At 51.0% G+C, this 10,361-nt stretch overlaps 2 long non-coding RNA genes across 2 annotated transcripts; both read right to left on the bottom strand.

The window, feature by feature from the left end:
• LOC106893658 lies at window positions 1–5,344 on the bottom strand. The gene is made up of 3 exons (XR_001413136.1): window positions 4,595–5,344; window positions 2,165–2,318; window positions 1–1,087 (listed from the first exon to the last, which is right to left on the bottom strand). It is a non-coding gene; the product is annotated as an uncharacterized LOC106893658 (long non-coding RNA).
• Window positions 5,345–5,585: 241 nt separating this feature from the next.
• LOC106893659 lies at window positions 5,586–8,606 on the bottom strand. Its single transcript, XR_001413137.1, has 3 exons — window positions 8,127–8,606; window positions 7,788–7,862; window positions 5,586–5,943 (listed from the first exon to the last, which is right to left on the bottom strand). It is a non-coding gene; the product is annotated as an uncharacterized LOC106893659 (long non-coding RNA).
• Between the last annotated feature and the right edge of the window lie 1,755 nt (window positions 8,607–10,361).

Below are 10,361 nucleotides of genomic sequence, written 5' to 3'. Positions count from 1 at the left end.
TTTCCTGGAGCCCCTTGAGGGACTGGAAGGGGCTGGAAGGTCTCCCCAGAGCACCTGGGGCAACGAGTACAGAGGGATGCCCCTTTGTCTGCCAGAACCAGAAGAAAACACAGAGGTCCCACCCTAAAACCAAACCTCAGCCTCGGTTTGCCACCCTCCTTTACCCCATCTCTGGAGGCTGGAAAGACCAACGTGGGTTTTGGTGGCTGGAAGTTGATTATTAGTCCCTAAATGTCAGTTTTTATTCACCCTCAATGCCTGGATTTGCATGTTCGCATAAAGCGAGGAGGAAGAGGAAGGTCCTCATGCCAGGTTTGGCAGTGACAGCCACCCCCTGGTTATTTAGAAGCCTCGTGCCAGCAGGTTTTGGGGTAATGGGTGGCAGCAGCTGCTTTTGTTGAATCTTCTGGCCTTTTCCAAGCCAGGAGCAGGGTGAAGCCAACGGAAATGTGCAAGGGACGGGGCCGGAAGGAATCTGCAATCAACGCCCACAGACCCTGAGGACATCTGGACACGGATCTGACCTTCACCGTGGCCGAGATCCTCCTCCAGGAGGGATAAGCCTCAAATCCCCTTGTTGCAGACCAGGAGTGGGCTCATTCAGCAAAACCCTACCCGGGCACAGGGAGGAATCAGAGCAGGAGGGAGTTGTGGGCACAGCTATGGGGAGCTGGCACGTCCCATTGCATCTGGTCACGCGTGGGGATGATGGCACCACCAAGAAGCGTGGCTCGGTGCTTTGCTTGGCCTCCAAAAGAAGAAAGACTGGGTTGTTGAGGTCGATGAGGTCCTCAGATCCCACAGGGCTGGGCTCAGGGGGCGTCTGGTTAAAGGATGGGGGCGTTTTCAGCAGATATCCATGAGGAGGAGGAGGTACGGAGCGGCTCCGCTCTCAAATTCCTGCTTCATCCACACGGTATGGTTTTTTCCCCCCGCTCGAATTCCTCACGTCTGCTCAGAACACATCTGACTTCTATCCCCCAGCACGTCTGGCCGACTGGCTAGCGAAAACAAAAAAGTTGGGAGGATGGAGATAAGGTTTCTGATGCTGGAAATCCGTTTATCCCCTCGGTCCTGGGGGCCACACCTGCAGCACAGAAGAAATTCTCCGTGAAGAATCCCAGGTTTCTCCAAGACTCCAAGGAAAACACTGCTTTCCTGCCTATCTCCCAAGGAATCGATGCTTTGCAGATGAAATCTCCCTCCGTGCCCAGCACAGATGACTTCTTTTTTTGTGTGTGTGTGTGTGTGTATCTCGGCCCCACCAAAGGGCCATGAAACCCAGCCATAAACAATGAGTCAGTTAATCCAAACCACACGGCAGCAAAAGGCTGGAGGTCAACCCAGTGCACGGTCCCGGTCTTGAAAAGCAGAACTTCATCTCCAGCAAAACCAGTAACAACCAGACATCGGGGTGGGGAGAGGGGGGGGAAACACCCTCCCACTAGTGGGACAGAGCTTGGTGTCACCCAGGATGGGTGAAACCCACCTGGGAGATGGTCCTCAGGGAGGTGGTGGCTTCCCCCATCCCCTGGAGAGCCTTGTTTTGGAGATAGATCAACTTCTCCACTCTCTCGGTGCCCCATCCCTCTTCCTTCAGGGGTTATTTCCATCCCCAACCCCCTAGATCCCCCTTTTCTTTCGTTTTCCCCCCTTTTCTTTCATTTCTCCCCCCTTTTTCTCTTCAAAAAGCCTGGCTGGGAGACGCTTCCAGAGATTAAAACCCAACCTCCCTCCAGCTGCCAGCTCTGCCTTTGGCCCGTTGCTCCGCTTTCATGTTTGACTCTAATCCCACAATTTATACAGCAAAAAGCTCCGTTTCGGGGCCAGACCCAAACCTCTCAGGAACCTGCCAGAAACCTCAGCTTTTCCTAAGCCCTCCAAACAGGTTTTTTTGCCTCCATCCCCTGCACCTGCTGCACCAGCTGGTCCTTCTGGGGGGGGAAACGGGACAGGATGTCCTCGAGGTGTCCCCCCACATCATCCTATCTCACCATCATCCCTGGCTGCTTGGCAGGGACCACTGCAAACACTTCATTTGCACTGAAACCAGCTTCTCCCCAGGTTGATGGGACCATGCCACTGTTCCTGGCCACCCAGGCACCAGCCCTGTCCAAAAAAAAAATTACATTTCTACTCTAAGTTGTTGCCCTGATTTATTTACCTCATGGTTTTTGCAGGTTGGAGCATCCTTTGAAGGCTGGGGGTCACACGGCCAGTTCCTGGTCCCCAGAGGAGGTTTGGGTCTAAAGGAGGAGGATTTGTTACCACCAGTCCCTTCCTGCAGCACCTGAGAGTGGTGAAATGCTCACTCGAGGCTGGAAAAGAGAAGAAATTCAATGTCATAGTTGGCTTCTGAGCAACGTGGGAGGAGATGTGTGAGGGGTGGGTTACAGGGGGCAAGGAGGGAGCAGGGACAGGGATCCCAGGCAAAGAGACATCCAAAAAAGCACCAGCAGGTAAGTCATGGCAGCGGGAGAAAGAAAAACACTCAACTCATGAGGTTCAACAAGAGCAAATGCAAGGTTCTGCACCTGGGCCGGAACAATCCTCACCATCAGCACAGGCTGGGGGGTGAGGGATTGGAAAGCAGCCCTGAGGAAAGGGACTTGGGGGTGCTGGTGGAGGAGAAGCTGGACATGAGCAGGCAGTGGGCACTTGCAGCCCAGAAGGCCAATCCCATCCTGGGCTGCATCAAAAGCTGCGTTGCCAGCAGGTCCAGAGAGGGGATTCTGCCACTTGACTCTGCTCTGGTGAGACCTCACCTGGAGTCTTGTGTGCAGGTCTGGAGCCCTCAATAGAAGAAGGACATGGACCTGATGGAGAGGGTCCAGAGGAGGGCCACAAGGATGATCAGGGGGATGGAGCACCTCTGCTCCGAGGACAGGCTGAGGGAGCTGGGGTTGTTCAGCCTGGAGAAGAGGAGGCTCCAGGGAGACCTAATAGCAGCCTTCCAGTACCTGAAGGGGCTACAGGAAGGCTGGGGAGAGCCTGTTTAGAAAGGGCTGCAGTGACAGGACGAGGGGCAATGGCTTCAAGCTGGAGGGGAACAGCTTTAGACTGGAGATGAGGAGAGGGTTCTTCACTGGGAGGGTGGTGGAGCACTGGAACAGGTTGCCCAGGGAGGTGGTTGAGGCCCCATCCCTGGAGATATTCAAGGAGAGGCTCGACGAGGCCCTGGGCAACCTGGTCTAGTTGGGGGTGTCCCTGCTGACTGCGGGGGGGTGGGACTAGATGGCCTTTGGAGGTCCCTTCTGGCCTGGGCAATTCTATGATTCTATGATTCTAACTCCTGCCCCTGAGGCCATTTGCTCATCTCAACCCGTTGCCTTTCACGCTTTTCCATTTGCAGGTGAGAAAACCCAAAGCCTGGGTTCAGGGATGGAAGCAGAACATCCACAGGAGATACAGGGAATGATGGGATTTGGAGTTTTATCTCCCCCAGGCACCGGGAGATTGTTTCTAAACTGAATTGCAATGTCTTCTTTTTCATGTTATTTTCCCCCACCTGTATGTTTTTTTGAACAAATAAAAGCCTGGGGATGCAGGGACCAGGGTCTGAGACTGACCCTGGTTCAACTGAAAGAAAAAGGTGCTTTTTCTTATTAATGCCACGATGTGCTTGAAATAAAAGCTATCACGATGCTCCAAACTCTGCCTCAGTTTCCTCTATTTCCTTCTATTTTGGTGCAAAAAAAAGCTTTTTAATGCTCTTTCTCAACAGCCTTTTGGGACCCCTTCACCCCAGCGAGGAGGATGCAAATTATTGAGCACCATCTGCTGGCACCTAATTTATTAACTCGCTATTTACTCCTATGAGACACAGGGTTTTTGGGTTTTTTTTTTCCTAATGGAGCCAGCTCTGCTTTTCTGAGAAGCAAAGTAACACCTCTCCCTCTGGTCTCGCTCATCGCTGCAGCATCTCAGGGGCTTTTTGTGGGTGTTAAAGAAGGGCAGAATCTAAAATGTAAGTAAAAGGTAGGGTAAGGAATCACAGAGTCTTCATGGTTGGAAGGGACCTTTGAGATCATTGAGTCCAACCACAAAAGAATCCCACCAAAAACCCAAAAAAACCCCAAAACAAACCCACAAACAGACACAACCCAACAATCTCGGGCACTAGAGCATGTCCTGAAGTGCCACCTCTACACGTTTCTTCAATCCCTCCAGGGATGGTGACTCCACCACCTCCCTGGGCAGGCTGTTCCAGGGCCTGACCACTCTCTCAGGAAAGTCATTCTTCCCAAGATCTCATCCAAACCTCCCCTGCCCCAACTTCAGACCATTTCCTCTGCTCCTGTCATGATTCCCTTGGGAGAAGAAGTCAACCCCCACCTCTCTACACCCTCCTTTCAGGGAGTTGTAGAGGACAACGAGGTCCCCCCTCAACCTCCTCTTCTCCAAACTCAACATGCCCAGTTCCCTCAGCCTCTCCTCATAGGACTTGTTCTCCAGACCCCTCCCCAGCTTGGTGGCTCTCCTCTGGACACACGAGATTAAACCTGGGAGATTTTGCAGGTCTTTACCAGCAGGATTCGGGACCCCAGTGGTAAAAAAAAAAGGACATAAAGCCGTTTCCTACTGTATAAATCACCTGAATATTTCAAGCTGGTTCCAAGGCAGAATGTAGTGATTTCAAACTGGAGTTTGCTGCTTGGTAATTCCTCCTGGCAGCTGGTTCCATCCATCTCCAGGCACGTAACTCAAGCCTCTGACAAGCGTTGATTTAGGGCTTGGGCTAGTAAATCAGCAGAAAATCATCGTGGTACCAGCTAATATTTTTCCACACACTGAAGGGAAGGTTCCTGAGATCCCATCACGCTCCTTTTGGGGAGACACACTCCGACGGACACGGCTCCTGCCACCCTGGTGCCGCTGAGAAGGGGGTCTCCAAAGCAAATCCCTGGGATACAAGGGATGGAGATGGTGGAAATGAATCCAAGGGTGGTGGTGTTTTTTTTTTTTTGAGGCAATTTGTGCATGTGGTCCCTCTGGGAGCTCAGAGTGGGTTTACAGGGAGCCCCAGTGGCCCAGAGGCAGTATTATTACAGGGATTTAAGTGTGGGGTATATATATTTAAGCGGTGGTCCCAAGAGGTCCCTCAGAGGCCAGGAGAACATCCCCTGGTGTAAATCCATGTGAGATCCAACCCCCTCCCTCTTACTGTGGAGTAAGCAGAGGGTAATGATGCCCTTTAGGTGAATTAAATGAGTGGGTCATATAGGGGGTGAGGCTGGATGAGGCATAAATGAGCCAGGGTGGCCGTTTCCAAGCACTGGTGTCTCTCCTGCACGCTGTTCTGCTGGCAGGACATGGAATGTGAAGTTTTCACAACTTCAAAGCCCTTCTCTTCCAGTCCGGGCTGTGCAATCCAAGCCAAAGTGCAACCATCCCCCCCAATCCATCATCAGAAAAAAGGGATGTTTGTATATTTGTGGAAAATGACAGATTGGAGAGACCCGGAGCTGGAAACCAGATGCTTTCCCAAGGAACTAAAAGGCAGGAATGCAGAAAGAGCCTGTGAAGAAAACACCGTCGCAGCCTCTAATCAGACATTTGCTGCAGAAATGGACTCAAGATGGACTTTAGATGGGGTACTGAGGGATATGGTGTAGGGGAGGACTATGTAGAGTAGGGGAGATGGTTGGACTCGATGATCCCAAGGGTCTCTTCCAACCTGAATGATTCTGTGACTACTGTCTTGAAAAACACCGATCCTTGGCTTTCCGTGGGGCTGGGAATGGTGGCATCTCCATGAGCATCTCAGGACATCTTCTATGGAGGAGACAAGGGAGATGACCAAGGTCACAGAGTAAATCAGTGCCGGAGATGAAACCAGCAGCTCATCATCCCTCTGGACAAGAGGAGGTTCTTCTTTTTCGGTTCCCAACTGTTTCACCATAAAGGAATAAGTCCTCAACGGGTCCAGAAAGCCCAAAGCAGCTGCAGAAGTCAACATCTGCCATTACTGAGAGCTCACTCCCTTCCCAAAACAAATATCCATCAGGAAGGGTAGATGTCTAACGAAAATATTTGTTTGGGTTTTTTTGTAAATAGTCTCTTCATCACACACTCCCACTACTTCCTCCCCGATCGAAAGCAAAAGGCAAAGTACAGAAGAGCCCAAACCCACCCCAAAGCCCTGCCAAGGTGGGAAAGCACATGGTGATTCCATTCCCAGCTTGGATTTCCATCTTTCCCATTATTTAATTGTTTGGATTTGATGACAAGCAGGAAAAGCTGAGCTCGGTAGAGCTGATGATCCCCCGTGAGACGTGATGCCAGTGTCTCTCTTTCCATCAGGGATCCACCAAAGGAGGTGGCTCCAGCCATCGTTGGGGACACCTTCCTGGTGGGATGGGGACCGAGAGCTGGGCAGGGTGTCCACAGTTTGACAAAACTTCTAAAAACTAGCTGACCTGTAAAAATAAAGATGAGTCCCCGGGTGCTCGTTGGGAATGGGGAAAATGGCTTTTTTTTGGGGTGTTTTGGAGGCGTTTCTCTCCTTGAGGCTGGATCAGTTGCCGGCTCCCGGCTCCTGCTGGCCCACATGGGGCTGGAAAACCAGGAGAATTTGTTGCCCTGCATCTAAGAAGGAGTTTTTCCACCAAGGAGAAACATTCCCTGTTCCCAAAAGCCCCCACGCAAAGAACCCCCCTTTCATCTCACACACAGGTTGACCACCAGTGCCAGAAATAAATGAAACTCCTCCCCTGGGGGGAAAAGGGTCAATTCGCTTTTTGGCTACAAAATTTGTCAATTTTTTTAGTATTATTTATTTCCCCCCCTCCCCCTAAAATGCCTCCTTGGAAAACGGCTCTGGGTTTTGATTCAAAGCAAAAAAAAATAAATAAGCCCAAGCTTTTGATTGTGTAAAGAGGGGGTGGGGGAGGAGGGAATAAAAATCATTTATATTTTTGAAAGCTGGATTAATTTTAGCCAAAGATGGGGAAGAGAGAAAATTTGAACAGGATCCACAGCCATTGGAAAGGCTTAAGAGAGCTCCGAAGAGTCTGCTGACAAGGGACTATTGGCCTGTTGACACCTTTCAGATGCAAGGAGTGGAATTCGTTGCTAAAATTACAAATAATCAGGAGGGAGGATGATGGAAAAGCCCTGGCAGCGATGGGTGACGGCGAAAACACGGACCCAGAAGAACATCCCAGGGTGAAACCACTCACGGGCTGGGATCTGAGGTGCTTCTGGAAGCTTCTGAGGTGCTTCCAAGCTTGGAAGAAAGGGGTGGTGGGGAAAAAAAGAGCATAAAAGATAAAAGGATGGGGAAAACCACCACTTTTTACTATTTAATTTCCTTCTTCGAGTGGGAGCTGCTTTAATAATACGCACAAGGAGCGCATAATAGCCTAAAATATTCCCAGAGAATGAATAATATGCAATAATATTCGCAGAGCATTTATTTGACTAATTTCCCCCGGTGTTTTTGGCCCCAGATCTAACGGCCCCACATCTTAAAGGGGGGATCCGTGTTTGAATTCCTTGAGTTCTGGATCAGGCCCCCCCAAAAAACACCGACAAAACCTGCACTCAAGCAAATATAACCCAAGGGTCAACTGATCCACCTCCAGGTGAATTTTTGGGGTGGTTTTTCCCCCCCTGATCCACCAATAAATTAGCTGCCAATAAATGGAAGCAGAAGTGGCTTGGGCCAGATGTTCCCCCAGGGAGTCGTGGTGAGGAAAGGGGGGAAAATAGGAAGGGGAGAAAGAAGGGGAATAAAAAAAATAAATTAAAAAAGCTAGTAAAAAATCAAATATTAACATCCTGACCTGGTTTGCTGCTTGGGGCTGCCCGGCCGTGGTTCCAGCTGTGCCCGTGTTTGGGAGCGAGGTGTGATGCCCCAGCTGGAGAGGACGTGCCAAAAGCAGGATAAGGGGAAAAAACTGTTTTCAAACACCACTGGATTAAACCTTTATTCCTTTTAAAATTACATTTTAATGCGCTGGCTACTCTGGGAATGTCAGCAGGACCAGAGTGTCCCCAGGGCATCTTGCTAACCCCACCAGGTGGCCATGGTGTCCTCCCCAGCCCACCCCTCCCTGTCCTCCTGGCATCTCCAAATGCCCTTTTGGCAGCTCCCAGCACCCAGCCCTTGCGCCCTGTGTCACCTCTATCTCCTCCAGGTTCAGCTCCATCCTGATTTTGGTGCTGGAAGGGGTCACCTTTCCAGGTGCTCGTGGTTTGTCCCACCCTCAGGTCCTGTCTCGCATGGGAGAAGCACGTCCCAATGTCTCTGCACGTCCACCAGAGCTGGGCTTGCTCCTCTTCCAAATCATGGAGCCACCTCTTGGAGCACTTGGTGTCCTCAGCCGAGCTTCTTGAAGTGAAGAATTAACCATGAATTAACCATTGCTCCTCTTCCAAATCATGGAGCCACCTCTTGGAGCACTTGGTCCTCAGCCGAGCTTCTTGAAGTGAAGAATTAACCATGAATTAACCATTGCTCCTCTTCCAAATCATGGAGCCACCTCTTGGAACTTGGTGTCCTCAGCCGAGCTTCTTGAAGTGAAGAATTAACCATAAATTAACCATTGCTCCTCTTCCAAATTATGGAGCCACCTCTTGGAGCACTTGGTGTCCTCAGCCGAGCTTCTTGAAGTGAAGAATTAACCATGAATTAAAAGGTTTGGTTACTCCAACAGCATAAATCAAGGCTAAATGCATCCTACCCCCCCAACACCCACCCTCCTGGGGGTACCACTCTGCAACCCCAGCCCCCCAAAGGTGACACTTTGGAGCAAGATGCCACCTTTCCCTTTCTAAAAAGACACCCGTTGGCGTGTCTTGCATGAGAAGCACAGACTGGTGGGCTGTACGGGTGGGAAGGGGCCTCTTGGGTTTTTTGGGGGTCGGTTGGACTGAGAAAAGGGGACAGGGAGGTTTTTTGGGTCCCTCAGTGGGAATTGATGGACGGGTGCTGGCAGATGGGACTCCATCCTCACCCATGTGTGTCTTGGAGGGCAATGGGTCCGAGCGCTCCGTAACCCACCAGAGAGAGGAGATTTCCAGATGAAGCAGAAAGACCTTTTACTTTTACAGCTGGAAAGAGAAAGAAAAGGGAACGTTCCCGCAGAGGAAACACCGTATTTACTTTTTTTTGTTGTTGTTTTTGCTGCTTTTTATTATTGTGGTGGAGCTGAGCTCTACCCAGTCACTTCAGCTCTCTCCAGCGCAGGATTTTCTCACTTTCCGGTAAACTGGGGTTGCCATGGAGAGGGTTGAGACAAGCCAAGTGCAAAACATTGGAAACTACACCCAAACTCACCGCAGCCATATCAAACAGTTAATTAGAAAGGCCCTCCATGTGTTTCCCATTCCCTGGAATGGTTTGAATCAATGGCCCCGTGATTTATCACCTGTTTTCTGCGCGAACGGTTCAGCTCTGCTCTCGTGCATGTGTTGGAAAGGGGAGTTGTGCCGTGGAGTCGAGGAGGGAAGGGAGATGTTAAGGATTTTTTAAAAAAAAAATAAAAAAATAAGCCCAACCCAATTATCAAATAACCCATTCTGCCCCTTCCCCCCAGTAGAAATCTCCCACTGGAATGATACGCCTCGGGATCTTGATGGGATTTCTAGCCCTTGGCAAGGAGAGAGCTTTTTTGCCTTGCTTTGATTTTGGAGGGTGGAAGATCACGGCGTTCCTGGGGCGGCGTTAGACCCTGCCCAGATGGAAATTCAGACCAGGGTTTTCCCCGGTTTCCAGCATTTTCCCCAAGCAGGGAGGGGAGAGGAGAGAGGGAGGAGAAGAAGAAGAAATCCCAACTTCCCGTAAGGTCTCCTCTTGCTGTGTGAGGTTGTCCACCCGTGACGGTGGCAGAGGTGCTTCGGTGGCTGGGAAGTCCATTTGGAGATGGTCCTCAGGTGCCAGGTGGGGAGCAGAGTCCATCCGTGCATCCATCTGTCCAGAGACACAGCTCTTCTCCAGCCCATGGTTGCCCACTTGCCTCTCTTGGGTGCCACCTCCTTTTGGTGGCCCTTCCGTTGCCCCGGCGGTGGTGGAAAAACCACACCTTGGTCTCACCTTGCAAGCTCTTCAGAGCTGGCTTGGTTCCTCCTGTGGGGACAGCCCTAGCATCCCCCAAAATAAAAAAGGCAGCGAGAAGATGTCTTGGAGGAGATCCCTCCAGCTCTTTCCCAAGCTGGCTGACCTGGTTTGATCTCTGCCACCTCGTCTCACAACCCCGAGCGGCGTCTTCCAGGTGGATTCTCCAGCTGGGATGACCTGGTTTGATCTCTGCCACCTCCTCTCACAACCCCGAGTGGTGTCTTCCAGGTGAATTCTCCAGCTGGGATGACCTGGTTTGATCTCTGCCACCTCCTCTCACAACCCCGAGCGGTGTTTT

This window comes from Calidris pugnax, unplaced genomic scaffold, assembly GCF_001431845.1.
Source record: "Calidris pugnax isolate Ruff unplaced genomic scaffold, ASM143184v1 scaffold145, whole genome shotgun sequence".
In the NCBI taxonomy this organism is placed as follows: domain Eukaryota; kingdom Metazoa; phylum Chordata; class Aves; order Charadriiformes; family Scolopacidae; genus Calidris; species Calidris pugnax.
This window is presented reverse-complemented; position numbering and strand designations above follow the sequence as displayed.